At 41.9% G+C, this 22783-nt stretch overlaps 1 long non-coding RNA gene across 1 annotated transcript; it reads right to left on the bottom strand.

The window, feature by feature from the left end:
- Positions 1-1878: 1878 nt before the first annotated feature.
- LOC117079185 lies at positions 1879-18179 on the bottom strand. The gene is made up of 4 exons (XR_004435299.1): positions 18135-18179; positions 6597-6728; positions 6061-6239; positions 1879-2103 (listed from the first exon to the last, which is right to left on the bottom strand). It is a non-coding gene; the product is annotated as an uncharacterized LOC117079185 (long non-coding RNA).
- Positions 18180-22783: the final 4604 nt, after the last annotated feature.

Raw genomic sequence — 22783 nt, 5'->3', positions numbered from 1 at the left:
CCCCTGACCCTGTCCTTGGAAGTCCATGCTCAAACCATGCTCAACTGCCCCGAGCCACCTCTTCCCCTAAATACCTAGCTTCTCAGAAGACCAGATGTGAAGCCCGCTCCCAACCTGGTTACTCTGTTCTGGGAACACTTTGGGGAGTCGATGTGTGGCAAATCAATAGGCTTCAATATGTCGTTAGCATCAGTGGCCATGCCACTGACTCCATGCCACATGGAGTCAGTGGAGGTGAAAACTCCCCCGTAATCTCTACCTGTTCCCTTCACTGATATGGACAGTGACATAGCCTCAATCTACTGTCACACACAGTGCAAAACCAGTTTTAAGATTAGTCCTCTAGCTGCCAGCTTTCAGATTGTTGCCCCTTAGTAAATGTGTTAAAACTACAAGATATATCAGTGGATGCTAGTGTCAATTTAGTGGGTACTTTCCAGATGTTTAAATTAAAAGTATAGAATGGAATAGAATGGAATGAGTGTATTGCCTGTAGTGAGTATTGTGCAATATGTTTGGTTCTGTTTTATGTCTTTTGTGTGCATGTGTGCATATTGCAGTATAATGTAAAGTATATTTTTGACTGTACGTCATGGGACAAGGCTGTTTATAAAACACTATCGTAAGCTTTTCTTACCTAAAAAATGTTGGAGCCCCATTGACTGGAATTATCCACAGCATACTCTCTTCTCTTTCTAAGATAGAAAGCCCTTATCAAAAAAAATAAAATAAAATAAAAGGACTCCCTGATATGTTTCCTCATCAGAGCACTTCAATGGCAACATCCTTAGGAACATAGAGAGTAACCCGTGTTCATAGCTCCTATCTGAGGGCTAAGTCCATCTGTCCTCACAGAATAGAGCTGAGTGTGTTCTGCAGATGACTTGGTAGACAAGGGCAGGAGTTCTTGACTCCAGAGAGAGCTGTAGTAACAGACAGTGGCATGGAAAATACTTTCTGGTGTACTTGGGGAATTGTAAAATCCACTTCCATTGTTGACACATTTACATGTTAGGGACTTGAAAAATATCTGATGAATGCATTGATTTTTCCCCTGCTCCCATCTGAATACAAGCCACCCCTTTACATGTATGCACAAACCCACCTGCCTACAATCTTATCCTTGCTCCCTTCACATACTCGTTTTCTTCTAGACCAATGATTTTCGTAGCATTTTCAGTAGCAGACCCTGTGTTTCAAAGGGAATTTTTAACAAAACCCCAACATTATCATAAAACAGATAAAAGTAACACGAGTTCCCTGAACATTTAAATCTCCATTTTTGGATGGGGGGAGAAACCTGTAACTAGTTTTTGTTTGGTTTTGTTTGTTTTTTGAAGAACATCTGTAGCCTACCTTCAGAGATTGGTTTGAAAAACGAGTATCCGAGAAACTCTGGTAAGCTGTTCAATGTCCGTCCTGAGCAGTTCTGAAGCCAGAGTGAGGTCACGTAGGAATGATGTTTTGCTGAAAGCGTACAGTCCTCTTATTATTAGTTGCACTTCTTCTAGCTGTACAACACTGAGCAAATCATGCTGCTTCTTGGGGCTCTATTTCCTCATTTATGAATTTTCAGGATCAGATTGCAAGATCCTGGACTTTCTTTAGGCTCTATATATCATAGAACTGATAAGGGCATATACTGAACACCTAGATGTTGATAGTCATCACAAAGCCATGGCTTGGGGTGGTAGATTGATTCACTGCCCCAGTCTTTCCTAGTTTTTGATTTTATGATCCACTCAAAGAGGCTCCACATGTCTCGCAAGTAATTGTTATAGTATTTAACTATCCAAACCACTGAGAAACTCATTTTAACATGTCTCCTTGAGTTTACAATAACTATAACAACTTTTTTAACACTTGACAATCGACAAATGCTTATATCCATTATTTTCTTTGCTTCTCACAATAATCCTGTCTTTGGTTTATAAACGAGAAGGCAAATGCAGGCAGAGTGTCTGACTTGCTGAAGTCATCCAGCAAGAGGAAGGCTGAAATCAAGCCGAGGTTGTCAGGCAGGATGCTCACGCGGGACCCGTTGTGAAAGCCCTGACAGCAGGTCACAGCGTCTCCATTTTTTTGGATCAGCAGCCCAGATATCTGAAAGAGACAAGTTACCTGATCAAAGCGGAGAGAGATTCAAATCAGGTAGGTCAGGTTGAGAGGCCCCTCAGGATCCCAGAGAGATCTGATGGCGGCTGCCCGAGAGGGTGGCGGCAAGGTGCGGGGAGAGGGAGAGGGAGTGTTTCCCTCCTATCTTTCAGGGAATCCTGAATCCTGCAACCAAAACCTCTTTCTTTACTTTGCCCCATGAAGAAATGCAGACTAACTCCAAACTAAAAACCAGCCTCCTGCTGCGTGTTATATTCAGAGGCAGAAAGAAGTCTCTTCTCACCTCCTATTTCTTCATGAAACTTTCCTCTTGGGGTTTCCGTTCCAACCTTGGAGTGGTTCTCATGAGTATTAAATACATCAACATGTCTCTCATTCCCCGCCTCAGGCTGGAAACTGGAATCCAAGAGGCACAAGAAGGTTTAGGTGAGTTTTGTGAAGCTGCCAAATCTGATGGGCTAAATTTTCATTCTATTTATTTTATGGATTTCAAAGCTTCATATTCATTTAACTGTGAAGACAGAACTATTCCCAAGTTATTTGATAGGACAAAAACTGCACTGTGGGCAGCAGACTTTGTCCAAAGCCTGAAAAACAACTAAGGAGTAAAATGATCTTGAATTTCTTAGGATACTCCAGCAATGAAGCGGCAGGGGGTGGAATCTGACCCATCATGGTAGAGCTGAAGGCATGAGAGATAGATATGCGGGTGCCCCAAAACACACTTGAAGCTGGTGTATTAACTTCACACATTGTTTGCCATACACAGCCATTCTCACCTCCCTGGTGCTGCTGCAACAGGCGTAAGTTTCAGTGGCCACACCATCAGGCATCTTTGATGTGTGACATATTGATTCAGAAATATTTTAGCACAGAGCACTGGATTCCCTGCAAGGAATTCAGAGTGCACCAGGGTGCACAAGGGTCTGGAAATACCTGGGCAGTGCAGGGGCATGCAAGATCAACACTAGGATAAAGGAGCATTGCAACCAGCCCTGGCACAGAAGAAGACTTTGAAGATTAGAAAATACTTAAACTCAAATTTAAAAAGAGGACTTTGCCCATTGGTCATGTCAGAGAGGCTATTCCATGCTAAGGGAATGAAAATTTGAGGATGGGCAGAAATACAAGTGAGTCTGGCATGTTTCGTAAATCCAAGTGGTCTAATAATGTTGAGTCTTCCACTTGCAAGGGTTGGGGGGGAAACACAATGAGGCAGCTAAGCTAGAGATGGTTAAGGAGAGTGTTCACAGAAGGCAGTGGTTTGGCATGGGCTTTCAGAGCCTAAGCAGAGTGAGGAGGGCACCTGCACAAGAGAGAGGGTGGTGATGGTGTGGGACATATATGATTGAAACATATGTAGAGGATTGATCCAATAAGTAATGGTATTAAAGGAAATGGGACGTAGGTTTTGCACTGTCAGAGAAGGGAATGACAAATATAGGAAAGAGAAAACTAGAATCAACCCTATGGTGCTAAGTTAAAACTGGAGTTATCATTGTGAAATAGAAAAAGAGAGAAATGAGTGGAGAGAGAGAGAGAGAGAGAGAGAGAGAGAGAGAAATGTTTTAAGGCAAACTAATATTAAAATAAATATTAGTTTTACCAGATATTGACATTCCTGCCAGCTGTTTTCTGCTGGAAATTTTCTATTAATTTATAAAAGTTTATTAGTCCTTTCTTATGTTGTCTCCAATTGGTTGTTAAGCCCATCAGTTAATGTTTTACATCAGATATTGTACTTTATAGTTCCAAAATTTTAATTTGGTTCCTTTTTATAATTTACATTTCTCTGTTAAGATTCCACATCTGTTAATTTATTATCACTATGTTTTCCTTTATGTACTTGAACATATTTATAAAGCTGCTTTAAAATTCTTGACCCAACCTCTGAGTAATCTTAGGATGAGTTTTCATCAGCTATGTTTGCATAGATTGCATTTTCCTGCTTCTATGTTTGTCTATAAATTTTTATTGTATTCTAGACATTGTAATGCTACATTGAGAATCTGCATTTTGTGGTTTCTCTTCAGAGACTGCTAAGTCTTGTTATCACAGGCAGTTAATTCGCTGGAAGATTAGATTGATTCTTTTAAGGTTTGTTGTTAAGCTTTGCTAGAGTAGTTCTAGAGTACTCTCGCTCTAGGATGAGAGGAACAGTGCTTCTCAGATGTGGTCTTTCTGGGTCTCAGTTGAGGTCTTCTCTCCACTCTGGATGATTGGAACACCTGTGTTTCTCAGCACTGTGTATCATCAGTGATCTCTGCTCATCTCATAGCTCTCCAGAAGCTGTTTTTGCCAAAGGTTGAGTAGTTTTGCCCTAAACATGTATACTTTAATTCCTTCCGGTGTCTTAAGGGGACTGATACATAAATTTCTGGAGCTACTCTTTTTTGCAGTTCTGTTCTTTCTGTTATCCTGAAACTTTGTAAACTTTAAACTCTAATTTCTGCCTCACCAGCTAAGCAAACCTGCTATGCTCTGCTTGAATTCCCCTTTCCTAAGCCATGATTCAGGAGTAGCCCCAAACATAAAGTCAGGATGATCACATGATTCACCTCCCTCAGGCATCCCCCTTAATCCAACGCTCTGTGCTGAAATATTTCTGACTCAAACAGAAGCGACTACCATGGCTAGGTTTGTCATTGTAAACATCAAGCCCATTTCTCACTTCCCTCCTGTGGGTTTAGGGAGGAGTTAGGTCAATCACAAATGGAAACTTTGAAACTACTTGCAAAGTTGCCTAATGTATCACAAGGCAATGTGGTAGGTTGGCAGAGCTGGTACTTCTCTAATAGGCTGAAAGTCTCAAAATTAGAGCTATAAAATTTGAGTTCAGTTTACTCTAATTCCACTACATATGTCCCAGGCACTGTGCTAGCTGCTAGAGGTACAAAGGTGGATGAAATGTGACCAGTGCCCTGAAGGATATGGTCCTGCAAAGAAAAATGGCAAGTGCTGTGTTAGAGGTCTCCAGGGCAACTAGGATGAGAGCACAAATGGAGATGACCCATCTAGCTTCAAGAGGTCAGCAAAGGTGCTAAGAATGTAGAAGAAGATGATGAGTGAGTGTTTCAAGGAAATACAGAAGTTGTTCAGGCTGACTGAAGTGGGCAGGGGAAATAGCTGGTGAAAAGACAAAGAGGTTCAAGCCAGGTGGCAATTTCAGTTACAGAGAGGACAACCTGTACTATGGCTATAGCATATACTGACTATACTAAAGTAAATAGAGTATACAAGCCATAGCAATGGGTGCAACACAGGATTATATCAGGAGATACAGTCAGAGAAACAAGGCTAGCCAAGATTACAACACAACTTTAGGTCATATTCAGGCTAACACAAGACTAGAGCTATTGGAGCTAGAATAGTACATAAATCAGTGGCAATTATTTATGGTGTGAGGTTCCATCTCCATTCTCCACTATCCAGATCCCGTCTGAAATTTCTAGTCCTATATAACACTCCCATGGGCAGAACTTTCCAGAGCAGGTTATCTGCAACGGAAGCAGTGAAGGGAGCCAGGGTGGCAAAGGAATTCAAAAGCACTTTATTCTGGTATGGTCATGGAGATAGGACTTCCTGTCACCCCTTTGTAAAGGAAACAGCTCTATCCTTATCCCTAGGCTGTTTTTTCCTAAAGAAAGTTCTGGCCAATCATGAGTTCTAACTATCTGACTCAGGGCAGTTAATTCACAGGCTCATTTTGCATTTACGAGCAGGTGTCTTTAGGTTGGGCTCTCTGGGAAAGAGGCCCTGAGATGAAAATATCTATGCAGAAGGTTTACTGTGGTGTGCTGTCAGGATCAGCAACCGAAGTGATAAAGGAAGCAGAATTGGGCAGAGGGCGAGGTTAACTTGTCATACAGTTAAAACAGACATCTCAGCTGATTCCATGGGGAGTGCAGAAGTTGACAAGGCCCTTCAAAGACCTTTCGTATTTACGCAAAGGGCCAGGCTTCTGTTCCTCATCTCAATCAGTCATTAGATACATTTTCTCCCAGGGGAAAGAAAAAAATCCCCCAGCGTGATCCAGCTGTGAGCTGTCAGCTGACAACCCTTCCTCTGGGACATGTGGGTGCTGCATCACTGCTTCCGTTGCAGATAACCTGCTCTGGAAAGTTCTGCCCATGGGAGAAATGATAATTAGCCAGACTATTCAGACTCTAGAAATGAGCAGTAACATATGGCAAAGATCAGCCAGGTGCTATAAACAACTTGTTTGATAGAAAGCAGGAACCAAGAGAAACAGAAGGTGTGGAAAGCACATTTATCCCCTGAGAGATGTTGAAGAAACTGGGAATGTTTATCTGGGGCGGGGGGAGGGGGGCAGAGAAGACTGGAGGGACATGAGGCCCACCTGCAAATAGCTGAAGGGCTGACAAGTGGAAGAAGCCTCTGGAATGTTCCTCAGCACCTCAAGGGGTTGCATTTTAGGTGGAGAGTGTCCCAGCAGTCAGGGCTCTAGGTTGTCTCCTCACCTGCAAATGGGGCTGCTACTGACACCACACAGGTCTTTGGTGGGAGGAGAGCTGAAGGCGTTGTCAGGACCTGAGTCTCTGCAGGTATCCTGTTCCCCTAACAGCAGGCAGCTTCCTTGATGTAGGCTGTATCTGAAAGGTTAATTCCCTCCTCTTTGGGCCAGTTCAAAAATTGTCAGCATGACTACAGCTCAGGCAGTGATTCTCAAACCTGGCTACATATGAAAAACTCTGGGAAGTTTAAAATTATAGTGCTCAGCTCCAGAGAAGTGAAATCATGATCTCTCAAGATAGGGATGGGTCATTTTTATTTCTGAAGCGCTCCCCAGATAAATCTGATATGTAAACAAAATTGAAAAGCCTACATCTTCCCTACTAGAGTGTTATTTGACTGAGAGGAAATCAGAAGGGTCATTCAAAGGATAAATGAAAAAGATTTCTGTTGCATAATGAGATCAATAGGAAATGATTAACCCCAAGGGAGGTAGCCTCGGCAAAACATAGCAAGCAAATTGATCGCTACAAGCAGGATCTGTGGCCCCAATGCTGACTGCATTGAATCAGAGGAAGTGAAGTTTTGTTTAGACAATGTGATCCAGTGCTCTATTTTAGTGAAGTAAGTGGCTTGATGAGAATAGAGTTTCTTTAAACTTTCTCATGTAGCAGGGACTGTTCTTCCCAGAGACAGCCCTTACGCCCTCTGGGGCTCTAATACACTATTAGGTTGTTTCAGTAACAAAAATAAATTATACGTGTTGAAGAAAATGTGGAGATACAGAAACGTGTGAATATAGAAAAATATAAAGTATAAAGAAAAAACACCAAACTTTTTTCCAATTCTAGTCTAGTTCCAATCCCAAACTAGTCATTTCTGTAATCTTGCCATAATATACATAGGTAACATATACACTCCTTGTGTATATGTGTGTACATACACAGGCACATATATGTATGTATGTATTTATCTGTGTATCAGACACTGTACTACTAAGCACTGTTGATTAATTATTTTGAAACCACAAAACGGTTTGAAAGGTTGTCTCACCTAGGGTAACAATAACAGTTATTGTCATGAGGTTGTTGTGTATTAACATTACACAACACAACATTACACAACATATTAACGTGTGGTAAAACGCTTAAGACAGTGCCTGGCCTATACTAAGGCCTCAGTAAATATTAGAAAGAGAAGAGATAAAGAAAGAGAGGAGGCCGGGCATGGTGGCTCAAGCCTGTAATCCCAGCACTTTGGGAGGCCGAGACGGGCGGATCACGAGGTCAGGAGATCGAGACCATCCTGGCTAACACGGTGAAACCCCGTCTCTACTAAAAAAATACAAAAAACTAGCCGGGCGAGGTGGCGGGTGCCTGTAGTCCCAGCTACTCGGGAGGCTGAGGCAGGAGAATGGCGTGAACCCGGCAGGCGGAGCTTGCAGTGAGCTGAGATCCGGCCACTGCACTCCAGCCTGGGAGATAGAGCGAGACTCCGTCTCAAAAAAAAAAAAAAAAAGAAAAAAAGAGAGGAAAAGAGGGAGGAAGAGATAAGGGAATTTACCCATGTTAGAAAGAGGCTGAAAGAAGGTGAGGACCCACAGTTTGTCAACCTCAGCACCGTTGGCATGCTGGGCTGGAAAATTCTCTGCCATGCAGGGCTGTCCTGCAATTCATAGGATGTTTAACAGCATCTCCAGCCTCTACAATTCCAGACCAGCAGCCTCCCCTCCTCTAAGGCATCACGGTGAAAAATGTCCTCAGACATTGCCCTGGGGGGCAAAATTGCCTCCAGCTGAGAACGATTGACCTAGATCAATCATATATGAATTCTTGTTCTTTTATGAAAAAAACACATTTTAATCAAATGCATGTGTAAAACATCACAGTTGAGATCCACACACCATCTTAAGTTCTGCATTTTCGCTTAATGTCACATCATGATATTGCTCCTCATCACTTAACATTCATTATAAATGTCATTTTTAGTGGCTGCATTATATCCCAGCCTTCCAATGTACTGTCATTTTAATGACACAATATTGTTAGACAGGTTGTTTCCACTCTGTGCTCTTACCGAAAAGATCATCTTCAAAATACATACTTACACACATATAGGTCTTTGTCTACATTTCTACGTCTTTTCACTGGGTAAATTTTTAGAAGTGAAATTACTGAAATAAAGTGATCGAGATCCTGAAGTGATCGGGACCTGACAAATATTACCACATTGATTTCCAAAACAGCTGTCCAAGTCAACACGCCCACCAGCAGTCATGTGGGTATTTGGAATGCATGAGATATAGGGACTGGCATGGTTTTGATTTGAACTAACTGAAGGGGTCTTTTAATCTACACTTCACAGAAGTTAAAAATAAAAATTAAAAATAAAAGACAACACACGCCATGTGGCGAGTGGTATTGATTACATCACAGGTGATGTAACTATGCATAACTTCAATAAACTTCACAGTAAAGGAGATGGTTCTGACATCAACTCTATTTCTGTTCCCTAAGGGACTGAGGGAAACCTTAAATAGTCTAGTGAGGAAAATGTATCTCTCATTTCTAGAGAGTTACCAGCCCTGCTGGGAGCCACATGAAGAAGTTGGAAATGAAATACAAGGCTGGTGGTCCAGCCGACCACATGTCAAGCTCAGAACCATGATGGATATCTGATTTCCATCCCACTTGAAAGTGATATCCAAATCTTCTACAAGAGGAATTATGAAAGAATTTGAAGTATTCTTTTTTTTTTGAGACAGAGTCTTGCTCTGATGCCCAGGCGGAATGCAGTGAAGTGATCTCAGCTCACTGCAAGCTCTGCCTCCCGGGTTCACGCCATTCTCCTGCCTCAGCCTCCTGAGTAGCTGGGACTTACAGGCACCCGCCACCACACCCAGCTAATTTTTTTGTATTTTTAGTAGAGAAGGGGTTTCACCATGTTAGCCTGGATGGTCTCGATCTTCAGATCTCGTGATCTGCCCGCCTCGGCCGAATTTGTAGTATTCTAGAATTCTTACAGAAGGCAGAAATCTGCTGCTTCACTCCTCTATTTGGGGGGAAAACTTTCAGAATGGAACGGGAACTCAGATCTACTTATAGGCGGCCATGAAACCCTGAGTCAGCTATGGAAATTTCCATGCCCAGATATCAGGTTTGCACCTGGGGGATGAATTCCAGCCTCTCAGAAGACTGGTCTGGCATAAGTGCTCTAGGACCCTCAGACACCAGGCCTCTCCCACTTATTCTTCATTTTCTATGGGAGGTCACATAGGCTTCTTGGACAGTGTTTACAATCAAAGGTAGAATAAACGAGCTAACAAAGAAGACTGACTCATCCAAGTAGGCTATTGGCACAACCCAACAGAGCGGAACATATACATTCTGGATGTTCATTTGATAAGTAATTCCATTTCACAGACATTCGTTAGTGTTAGTTTAATGTCTGTTGTAAGTACTATAGATGATTAACATGACACTGTCTCCATCCTCCAACAGTTGAGAAGATTTTTAAAAATAATGCAATTATCTACAATGTTAGGCATAAAGCTAAAAATAAGTCTATTATAAACAGAGTGCCCAGGGACTTTGTTGCCAGGACAAAAGATTGCAGAGCACTTAGCACGTGCCAGGCAGTGTTATGAGGGCTTCACGCTGAGTCAATGCATCTCACTCACAATGCCATTCTGAAACTGATGCTGTCATAGACAACTTGCCCAAGATCCTGTCACAGCTGGTAAACAGAAGAGCTGAAGGATGAGCCCGCTAGCTGGATCCAGCATGATGGCTATGCTGTGCATGTTGCTTCTTGTTCACTAGGGGTTTAGGAAGAGCCTCGTGAAGGTAAACACAATGGAGCTTTCAGAGGCAAAAATTGAAGGACAGATCTCCCAGATAGATGGACTTAGGAGTTAAGCCAGATAATCGGTACATAACCAAGTAGGCAATAGGGAAGTCAATAAGTATTTTTGGGCAAGGGAATCACATGATCAAAAACTTTAACACAATGAATCTGGAAGGAATAAGTAGGAGAAAGGAGACACTGAAAGGTGGTAGGGAGATATGTATGATGGAACAGTTAGGCATGCGGCAGTCTTGGGACGAAGGGAGGGTGGCTGTAAGATAAATACCAGGCTTTAATGAGCATGGTATTGTGTTGTGATTATCATACTAGCCCACTTATGTATTTATTCACCCAGAATACATATATATATATATATATCACCAATGATCCTGGCACATAAAAGCTACTCAATAAAAACCTGATTTTCTGAGAGAAGAAATAAATGTCATGCCTCCAGGTTATCCTGTAAGTCTGCAATAGGATATTGTTCAATGCCCCTGTGTGTGTGTGCTTGTGGTGTGTGTGTGTGCGCACACATGTGGTGTAAGAGCTGGAATTTAGCCCAGAGCTCCATGTACACCACTTTTTTTGCCGATAGACACTGGCTTCCATCTGTGATTCTGAAAACCATGGCCAAATTCGGTCTTTGAAGTACAGAGGCTCAGAGCTGGAATAAAGGTTGACATAGCAAGAGTCTGCAGGACATGGGCCTCTCTGAGCAGCAACACCCAACCCCTCCTAGTCATCAGAAAGTCTATAGCCCCAGAAGGACCTTTTTGATGCAAAAGTGAAACCCAAATTGTAGCTAAAAACAGAGCAATGCAATATGATGCCTCCATGCTAGTGAGCCCTGTGTGTGGGCAAACCAGGAACCCTCCTGCATTCCATGCCCATTCTGCCTGTGTATGACAATTGTTCCATCCCCATCTCAGTGAGCAGGAGCTGGATAACGATTTGTGCCCAGGATTGTTAGAAAGAATGACTTTGACTTCACATTGATCAGAGATTCAATGCAAGTTTTGTCTCTGATAAGCCACCAACTCTTGGGCAATGTATTTACTTTCCTCTGCCCTGGTTTCTTTCTTTTCTTTTCTTTTTTTCTTTTTTTTTCTCTCTCTTTTCTTTCTCTCTTTCTTTTCCTTTCTTTTCTCTCCTCCCTCCTTCTCTGTTTCTTTCTTTCTGTCTCTTTCCTATCTTTCTCTCTCCTTCCCTCCCTCTCTCTTTCCCTCCCTCTCTCCTTTCCTTTCTTTCCTTTCTTCCCTTCCCTTCCTTCTCTATTTCTATTTCTATTTCTTTCTTTCCTTTCTTTCTTTCTTGAGACAGTCTCAATATTGCTCCAGCTGCAGTACAGTGTCACAGTCATAACACACTGCAGCCTCCACCTCCTGGGCTCAAGCAAACTTCCTGCCTCAGCCTCTCAAGTAGCTGGGACTACCACAACCAGCCAATTTTTTTTTGGAAGAAACAGGTCTTGCGTGTTTCCCAGGCTCGTCTTGAACTCCTGGGCTCAAGCAATCCTCCTGCCTCAGCCTCCTGAGTAGCTGAGTCTACAGGCAGGAGTCACTGTGCTGGGCTGCTTTGGTTTTCTTATTTGCTAACTCAGGATGACTTTAGCTTACAGGGTTGTGCAAGTGTGGGGCCAGTGCCTGGGAGTAAGAGCCTCCTCCAGTCATGCACCCTGGGTACCTCACATGCCTCACCCTAGCCCCAGCCCTGGCGAGAAGCTGTGAAAGAACCTGGCATGTGAGGAACCACCATGGATCTTTCCAAGTGACTGAAAGGAAGGAGATGTGTATGCTAGGGACACACTGTCAGGAGAGGATGAGGAGCTGACATCAGATACTGATGCCTCCAGCCCCAAGACAAGAGTGTCAGGAGATGCCCCTCAGCACCCCATAGGTGGGAAGCGCAAAGGGTGGATTACAGGCAGCCCCTGACCAGACTTTTCAGAGACAAGCCCCAGAGCATCAAAGTGAAAATGGCAGTATTCAAAGTCATCAGAGAAAAGGAAAGGTTACCTACAAAGGGATGGCAATTATACGTTCAGTAGACCTTATATCCCCAACAACAGATGTCAGGAAAGATGGTGTATCATCGGGAAAATGCTGAGGAGAAATGATTAACAATCCAATATAAACAATAAATAGTAGGCATCCATTTTTGAACACTTGTATGGTAGCCTAGAGCTCTGTATTTGGCATAACAATTATTTAATAATGAGAGTTAAATAAAGACATGTAGGAATACAAAAAATCCACTACTCATTGGCCCTTACTGAAAAAACAATCAGCAAGAGGATGGATCGGGAGGGAGAAAATACAGGTGATCACAGAAAGTAGTAAAATATAGTGGAAAGTACGTTTAACAATTGACTTCAAGAAATTAATAATGATTGCTATAGTGTGTTTTACTGGTGGTGAAATTAAAATTAATAACAAAGAAGATACTGGGGTGTTTAATAAGTAAAGTGTCTGAGATAATATGTGCCTTATGAGAATGATTGAGATAAAGAATAAATGTAAAATTTGTTAGAAAAGCAATTGGTTGAGTGTGAATATTGGAAATAAAGTTTAACAGCAGAAAAAATGGAAATCGTCATCATCTTGCAGTGAATGTAAGTATCCGGCACCTTCCTGTTAGGGGCCCTCTTCTAGGCATTGATGATACAGAGATGAGCAAGATGGAAAAGTCTTTTTTTTGCATGGATTTGTTAATGTAAATTGTAATGTATTCCTAGAGTCACCTTGGTTACGTACAAGAATGCTGAGACCCACTTTAGTTTTTTTTTTTTTTTTCTAGAAAGAGGTGGTGCACATAAACTATAGATAGAGTGTTACATGGGGAGGGACTTGCCTTTTGGATATGAGTTAGTTTATTCTTGCATTGCTGTAAAAAATTTCCGAGGCTGGAAATCTTTTCTGTCTCTACCAAAAAGAACCCCCAAATTAGCAGCTTATGGTAGATCCAGCTACATGGGAGGCTGAGGCGGGAAGGTTGCGTGAGGCTAGGAGGTGAAGGCTACAGTGAGTTATCATTGTGCCACTGTACTGCAGCCTGGGCAACAGTGAGACTCTGCCTCAAGAAAGAAAGAAAGAAGACATTTATAAAGAAAAGGGGTTTCATTGGTTCACAGTTCTGCAGGCTGTACGGAAAAGCATGACTGGCATCTGCTGGCTTCTGGGGAGGCTTCACAGAGCTTTTACTCATGGCAAAAGGTGAAGCAGGAACAGCCATGTTACATGGTGAAAGCAGGAGCAAGAGAGAGAGTTGTGTGGTCGGGGGAGTGTCCCAGTTTACAACAACAAGATCTGGTGAGAACTTACTCATTACTGCAAGGACAGCACCAAGTCATGAGGGCTCTGCCCCCATGACTCAAACACCTCCTGCCAGGCCCCAGCTACAACACTGGGGCTTACATTTCAATGTGAGATGTGGGCAAGGACAAATATGCAAACTATATTAGGGTGCTTCCCTGATGGTCTTGGAAAAAGAAAGTCTTCTTGATGAGAACCCTGATGCTACTGTCTTTAGCAATGAGCATATTTGATATATTATGTATGTCTTTATCCCATGGGTTTAGTATGAAGAGCTGCAAATAGCTGAGCTTTAGCACACAGGCACCACTGAGCGCAGGAAGATAAGAGATGCCTTGGGCTGAGCAGGGGTGGTACAGCAGTCCTGGAGAAAACCAAAGCACAGAGAGAACTCCGGCCAAAGCACAGAGAGAACTCCGGCGAGCAGATGTGTATTCAGGGCCCATCCTCTTGTCTTGACCTTGAGCAAGTCAGTTACCCTTCTCTGTGTCTCAGTTTCCTGATCTGTACGGTCACTGCTTCATGAGATTGCAATGAAAATCATGATGAACCTGTTGATTCACGTCTTTGTAGGAGTTCCCCACTGATTAATAATGGGTGTCCAAATGCTGATTGGAGTCCCTCGAATACTTTTCTTATTTCTCGCAATGTGCTTAAGGTCTTTGAAGGCATATACTGGTTCTTATTCATGTTTGTATTCCCAAGCATTGTTCTAGGAACACAGTCACTTATTAACAAATATTTTTTAATTGAACTAAAGTAAATGGAATGAAATTGGATTGAATTGACAAAGATGCAACCTAAACATGATACAATTAAAGAACAATAGGAGACTCCACCGCATTAAGGACTTCTCCCAGCTTTTACAGGATTACAGAAATTCAGAGACGAGGGAGATGAAAGTGGACTAAACAGACAGTTATTGCGGACAAGCACTTCCTGAATAACCACTTTGTGCCTGACACCATGCCAGTCCTTCTCCCAAACACTTTCTCATTAACTCCTAACAACACTCAGAAAAAAGCATTATTACCTTCATTTTATAAATGAAAATCCCGGGGTTCAGAAAAGCCAGGTCACCTGCCCAAGGTGACCTGAGGAAAGTGGCAGAGCCAGAGTAAAAAGCGAGCTTCTCCGCGGCTGCAGCCCCCTCTCTGCTTTCTCATTCAGCCCCAGGCTTGGGGATGGGGGGTAACTGTTCTGCTTGTTTCTATTTGATTCTCTTTTGTTTCTTTGTGCCACATTGGCAAAGCTGTACTCACCATGCCTACTTTCAATTATAGCCTGCAAGCCTGTGCTTTGAAGAACATAATTTATTTTCCCAGTCAGACCAAATAGAAAACACAACTGTGTGTTTAAATACTAATTAACCTTTTCACATATCTTTCTCTCTTTCTCTCTTGCTCTCTCTCTTTCTCTCTCTTCTCTCATTCTTCTAAAGCAAAAGCATGTAACATGTAGGACAATTCTTGCCAATTTTTTTTTCCTGGACTCTATCAGTTGGAAGTCTGCAGCATATGGCTATGAGGACTTCTGTACTTGAAGTCAAATTCCTTTAGAAAGAGAAGACCACCATGCATGTGGTCACCAATGTGTTTGTTTCTCTGCACTGAGAATTCTAAGTTCCCTTTACCGTAGAGTTTGCAGGGCCCATTTCGAGGATGGCTTTATTGGGTTTCCATTAATATCATTCTCATTGGCCATATGTTACTTTCCCCTGTCTGAAATCTCTCATAGTTTAAAAGACTTGGGCTTTGAAAGCAGACAGCCGGCCCATTTAAACGAACTTTATACATCCACATAAAGCAGCTTAAAAATTACTTCATTAGCATCTCCACGTCCGCATTTTAATTTTCTAATATTGCCGTCCATCTCCCACTCAGCTGCAGTGCTCCTGTTTTTACAGCCATCTCCTCCTGTTCTGCATCTAGATCCTTGCACTGATCACTTAGCTTTGGAGTAGTGGTATCACCTTTGACCTCAAAATCTTTTTGGAATGCAACCATCTGCACTTCGACCCAATCTGAGTGCCCCATTCAGAAAACACCCCTTTATTCTCAGTACCGTTTTTTTTTTGGTGGAATGTAATGACATGTTTAATTTCGGATATGTTGAACTTACAATGCTTGAGAGGATAGAGTTGGATCTGTTATTTCAAAGCTCCAGAAAGAAAGTGAAGAAGACCAGAAGATAGTGTTGACATGGAAAGCAGAAAAAGGAAAGGCTTTCTTTTTTTTTTTTTTTTTTTTTTTGAGATGGAGTTTCACTCCTGTTGCCCAGGCTGGAGTGCAATGGCATGACCTCAGCTCACCGCAACCTCTGTCTCCTGGGTTCAAGTGATTCTCCTGCCTCAGCATCCCAACTGACTGGGAATACAGGCATGTGCCACTATGTCCGGCTAATTTTGTATTTTTAGTAGAGACAAAATTTCTCCATGTTGGTCAGGCTGGTCTGGAACTCCCAACCTCAGGTGATCCACCTGCCTCAGCCTCCCAAAGTGCTGGGATTACAGGCATGAGCCACAGCACCTGGCTAAAAGTAAGGACTTTCTGTAAGAAAGGAATGGTAAATGGAATTGGATATCACAGAGAAGTCTAATAGAGTAATAAAGAGTTGTATTTATCAGGTTTTGTAACAAAACGGCCAATGGTTTCCCTTGTTACGGGGTCCCCAACTCCCAGGCCACAGACCAGTACTCAGACCCCAAGCTCTGCCTCCTGTCAGATTAGTGGTGGCATTAGAGTCTCATAGGAGCATGGACCTTATTATGAGAGGGTGCACTTGAGGGATCTAGGTTGCGTGCTCCTTACGAGAATCTAACTAATGCCTGATGATCTGAGGTGGAATGGTTTCATCCCGAAACCATCCCCCATACTACAATCCGTGGAAAACCTGTCTTCCCCAAAACCGGTCTTGGGTGCCAAAAAGGTTGGAAACCACTGCCTTATCAGACACATTTATGTTGGTAGAAGGAGAAAGACACCGAATTGCAATACTTCACAAAGGAATGAGAGGGGGAAAAGTGTTGCGGTAAAAGGTGTAGATCCTTATTTCAAAGAGCCTAGTGCAATGCCTGGCTCACAGTGGACTCTCAGTAGATAAAAGTGAATGAATCAGGTAGAAGCAAGAGTCAGACCGATGGACAAGGACCCCAGTGCCTTAGTTTGAGAACATGTTCTGAGGATTTTTCTTTCAAAAGTAGTTCACAATCTAACTAAGAATATAAGCAAGTATATTGGTAAAAATTGCAATATGACCTTTAAAAGGTATGCAATCAAGCAGTAAACTGGGTGTCATGTACTGAGTCATAAGAAACTGAGGCTGTCTCTGTGCTTCATTTACAAGCAAATGGGTAAAGTTTTCCTGGTGTTAGTACAACCCCAAGGTCTGATCTTCAAGTCAAAATCTCCATTTGACTAGTGGAGAGGTGAACTGTCTCTTGCTCTTAACTTACAAGTATTACATTATGTAGAGGCTGGTATTCATTCATTCATTCATTCATTCAACAGATATAAACTGAGCTTCTACAATGTAGAAATCCTTATGTCCTACCATCAGGTGACAGTGACTAGAATGTGTAACTAAGAGAAAGACCAGAATGTGGGCATCTGTTGGGCAGAACATCTGATTCCTGGAAGCAGAGTTACATTCAGATTTGTTGTTACTAGTTTGAAAGTTGCTCCTCATGAGCTGCGGGGTTAGGGGAGTTAGTTAGGATCTTAATAACTATGGACTTGGAGCAATAGTAGCCTGATGGCCATGTTTGCCTAAAGATTGACGTTCTCAGTTGACCAGATACTGATTGCCAGACAATCACTCACATTTTGAGAACATTACTAGAGAAACCAAAAACCATTCTTATAGGAATTTCTTTGCAATCAAAGTCTAATAGCTAGTGATGCTGTGGCATGAGGGCAGAGATCACCCACATAGAAGGTATGAAGTCAATATTTTTGGATGCATGAATATATAGTGGGTTTCATGCAATGTGACAGTGAGATGGAGCCAGACGTTCACTTTGCTAATCTTATTGGTCCCAACTGTCTTTCTTTTGCCTTTTTTCCTTCTAACCTGGCCCAGCCTAGACTGAAATGGTCCAACTCAAGTCTTGCTGTCTGTCCACTCTCCAAAACTCCCAAGGGAAAGATGACGTATATGTGTGAATGTGTGTGTGCACATGTGTGTGTAGGGGGACCAAAAGAAGGACAGTTATAAGTTCAAGTATCCATCAAGAAATATCTACCAAAAATATCTTTGCCCTCACATTAAAGGTTAATAACTAAGTAATAAAAATTAAAAACTACAATAACAACAACCACAGAGTATAGGTTTGCTATCCTCGTTTTACAGAGGAGGAAGCCGATTTCCAAAGAGTTAGTGACTTACCTGAGTTGCCATTATCAGAAAGTGGCAGGAACGTGGTTCAAACTCTGGCCAATTTGACTTCACATGCAGCAAATGCCCAATGCATCTAGCACTTAGTTTTCTCTTCAGTAAAAGAGGAGATTCACCTTAATAGTTTATTTTAATCCTAGCAGTCCCTGAAAGAATGCATGTTGCTTCCTTTCCCTCAGTGCGTTGCATAGCATGGGGTCTTGCAGTGAGCGCTTGTGCATTTATTCAGGTGATTTACACAAGGTCCAGTAGGTGGAGCTAGAGAGTAGACACAAACTTCTGTGGCTGATGAGGAGGAGCTAATAACTGGCTATTGTCCTCACTCATCCTATTTGTTAGTTGATTTCCCTCTTCAGGATAAAAATCACTGCTATGGGCTAGGCTTGGGGTGAAAGGAGATGAGTCTCCCAAACCTGAAAGATTAAGGCTAAACTGGAATTTGCTACTTAAACTAAGCTCTGGGTATAATCTTCTACAAGAAGGGAAAATAAGTAGAAGAAATAAAAATACTTTGTTTTTCACAGGTAATAAGTATAGACTTATTGAAAGGTGCAGCCCTGGGTTTGAGTCCTGGTTCTCAATCTCTCTCTCTTTCTCTTTTTTCTCCTCTCCTCTCCTCCTTTTCTTCTCTCTCCCCCTTCTCTCTCTCTCCCCTCTCCCCTTCCCCAGTCTCTCCCTCTTGCTCTCTCTTTTTGTCTCTCTCTTTCCCACTGTCCTCACTCTTCTCTCTCTCTCTGTCTCTCTCTCTCTCTCTGCCTCCTCCTCTCTCTCTCTCTCACTCTCTCTCCTTGCTGTCGTTTATTTGTTGTGAATCAAGGTCCAAATAAGGAAGTTCAAGACCTTGCTATAGGCTAATGTTATTCTTTCTTATTCTTATTCTTCTTTCTTATTCTTCTAATAGACTTCATGCTTTAGAACAGTTTAGATTTACAGAAAACTTGAGAAGATATTACAGATTTTCACGTACTCCACACCCAGTTCCCTCTATTTTTAACATTTTACATTAGCATGATACATTTGTTGCAATTAATAAAGTGATATTGATACCATATTGCCAACTGGAGTCCACAGTTTATTCAGATTTCCTTAATTTTAACCTAATGTTCTCTTTCTGTTCCAGTATTCATCTGAGATACCCCGTTACATTTACTTGTCATGTCTCTTTAAGGCTCTACTTGGCTCTTTCTCAGACTTACCTTGTTTTTCTTGAACTTGACTTTTTTTTTTTTTTAATGGAGTTTCGGTCTTGTCACCCAGGCTGGAGCATAGTCACGCAATCTTGGCTCACTGCAACCTCCACCACTCGGGTACAAATGATTCTCCTGCCTCACCTTCCCAAGTAGTTGGGATTACACGTGACGGCCACTACACCAGGCTAATTTTGTATTTTTAGTAGAAACGGGGTTTTACCATGTTGGCCAGGCTGGTCTTGAACTCCTGACCTCAGGTGATCCACCTGCCTCAGCCTCCCAAAGTGCTGGGATTACAGGCGTGAGCCACTGCACCCAGCCAGACCTTAACAATTTTGAGGATGGTTCGTAAGATGTTCCACTACTGAATTTTTTTCTAATTTTTTTTCTCATGATTGGACTTTTTGGGAGGAAGAGATGAAGTGCCATTTTCTTCACATCATATCAGGGTACACATAATCAACATGATTTATGACTGTTGATGTTTAACCTTGATCACCTGGTTGAGGTAGTGTTTGTCAGGTTTCTTCACTGAAAAGTTGCTATTTTTCCCTCTTTCCTGACTGTTCTCTTTAGAAGAAAGTCACTATGTATGACTGACACCTAAGAAGTAGAAAGTTATGTTTCTCTTCTTGGAGGAAATAATATCTACGTAAATTATTTGAAAATTTTCCTCATTCCTTAATTCAGTTATTTATATGAGCATATGCTCATGAATATTTTCTACTTTGGGTTTAATCCAATATTCATTCATTTCCTTGTTCATATTGTTCCAGCTTTGGCCATCAGGAGCGCTTCCAGTTGGTTCTTCTCCTGTGTTCTGCTCCTATGACACGGTCCCATCAATGGAGGCCAGTATTGCATTTCTTTTGGGCCATTTTGTTTCCCTCCCTCTCTCCATTCCTTCCTTCCTTCATTTCTTCCTTCCTTTCTTACTCCCTTCCTTCCTTCCTTCTTTCCTTCCTTCCTTTTTTTAAAATACAACTTTGCTCTATGCTACAACATGTGAGATGAATAAGAGAATCTCTGCCCTCAGGGTGTTCCCAGACAGACAAAAGGCGTACAAATTCAATACACGATAGTAAATTATATAGAAAAGAAAACACAAGGTGCCAGATAGAGAAAAGGAGTTGGGGTGAGGGGTGGTAGAGCGAGTTCTGACTTGCTGGCTCTCTGTGACCTTCACAAGATCATTTCATTTCTCTGGGCCGGACATTACAAATCACGAAACAAAAGAAGTTGAAGGGAGTGAAATTTTAGTGGGGGAAAGAGCTAACTTTTTATTTTTAAAAACAGACTGTATATCATGCATTATGGTAGGAAAAATATATTCTTGATTTATTTATTCACTCATTAAAAGCATAAATGAGGAACTAGGCAATGGGAAAGGTGATTTATATTAAATGATTCATTCAACAGATTACTTATTCACCACCGGATCTCTACTAATTCATGTACCTCTAACAGAAAAAGGTGTTCTGTTACCCATTTTACAGAGCCTGAGTCTCAGAGACCTTAAGCAGCCTGCTGGAAGCCTTCCTAGTAAGTGGAGGGGGCAGATCTGAACTCAGGTCCGCCTTGCTCCAGGGCCTCTCCTGCCATGACTCAGGATTACTCTTCATTTCTTCTATGATTGCAGACATCTCTCTTGCAGGGGCTTAAATAGCTTAACAAGAGCTCTCAGCACAGAAGTTAGCATCCTGGGGAACCTCTCCCTAAGTCTTAGTGTTTGGTAATAAGTTTCTCTTGGACTCTGGCTCCAACTCCTGATCCCTTATAAGTGACTATTCGTTTTGCAACATTTCCCAACTTGCCTGCCAATTCATTTCCTGAGCAGATCACGCAGAGATGAATTGTGGCAAGATGGGACCCTGCCGGCCTCTGCTCCCACAGGGGCTTGGACAGGAGACAGCCTCTCCAAGGAATGCTGCATCAGCAAGGCCACACGCCATCCTTGGACACATTACCGTGGGCACAGGGAAGGATGGTTTGGTGAATGATAAAGCACAAGCTTTGGAGGAAGCACAAAAAGTCTGATCTATCTCTAAGGGCAGCACAGGACAGAAGGGAAAACATTGCAATCAGAATCAAAAGAAGGAAATGGAAATCAAGATAGTTACTGAGCATCAACTGTACACCAGGCACATACCAGATAGAGTTAACAAGTACTCCTTGCCCACAAGGAGACAACTTCCTGTAATGCTTGCAGAAATAGAGCATCAAATAACTTGTGACTCATGAGACTGGTGCTTTGGAAAACTGGTGAAATATTGCAGGGGGCTCCCCTAGAACACTGTCCTGAATGTCTCTCTTCATGCAACCTAGAACAACACTCTGATCCTTGCTGTTAACAGACAATAATGGATATGACAAAACACACCCACTGTGCTAATAAAATTTAATGCTCAAATCAAGCAATAAAATTGCCTATTCATATGCATTTTTATATCTCCCTATATAATAAGAAGAATCACATTTCCCTAAGAAGAATGTCTTAAGTCAGTGTGCAAAGTACCGGTCCTCACATTCAGTCCATTGATTTCACAGATAACATCCAAGGGGCACACAGGGAAGAAGGCAGGAGATGGAGGAGTGGCTGGTTTGAGATTTTGTTTCTTGGTAGTACAATGTGGTTTAAAAGTGAGTTGAGAGTATATTTTCCTTACCTCCTTTCAAGACAGGACTGAGGAAACATAAGCAGTTAGATAAAATTTCATCTTTTTCCCTCTCTTTTTCTCCATGTGCTCTGAGTTCATTGTCTCGGTACTCTTTTCAGTGCATCTGGCCAGTCATATTAGTTCACAGTTTTGTGTGTGGACAAGCAGCTTGTTCAGTGTTGTTTATTCCTCATCAAAACCCATGTTGCAGGCTTTGTTCATGCAGATGAACAGGGTGCCTGGTCATCCCTTCTCCCCAACAAAATGCTTAGAAGCCAGGACACCACAAGGGTTTACTCTAGTTCTCCATCTGCAGAAAAGAAAGTATAGACATAAGAATGAAGACGGAAATGTGGTCAAGATATGGGAATTCCATGAGAGAAGAGTTGTCTGATTTTGTCATGCAAAAATACAAATAAGATTTGTATTTTTATCACAAGTCATTGAATAGTCCTTAATAAAAATGCAGATCATTCATTGAGGCATTTAAAATACTTTTCAAATCACTTAAAAGTTAAATTAGATAAATAAAGTTAATGGGTAGAGGGCAGACTGCTATGAACTTTTGTTCTAAAAAAAGAGAATGCTGGGAATGCATGTATAAAACAGAAAGAGAAAATAGATCAGAAAGTACTTACTTTTGCCTAGAATAGGACATTCAGTGATTACTACAAAGAAGTGCTATCTTCTTTCTGTTCAATAAATAGGAATTTCAGGTGAACAAGGTGGTGGTGGAGGAAAGTCTGAGAAGAGTTTTTCCTAAATTCAACTTTAGATACCTTGAGAGTTGGGG

The sequence above is a fragment of the Trachypithecus francoisi genome, unplaced genomic scaffold (genome assembly GCF_009764315.1).
Source record: "Trachypithecus francoisi isolate TF-2019V2 unplaced genomic scaffold, Tfra_2.0 Lachesis_group7, whole genome shotgun sequence".
Taxonomy (NCBI): Eukaryota; Metazoa; Chordata; class Mammalia; order Primates; family Cercopithecidae; genus Trachypithecus; species Trachypithecus francoisi.
This window is presented reverse-complemented; position numbering and strand designations above follow the sequence as displayed.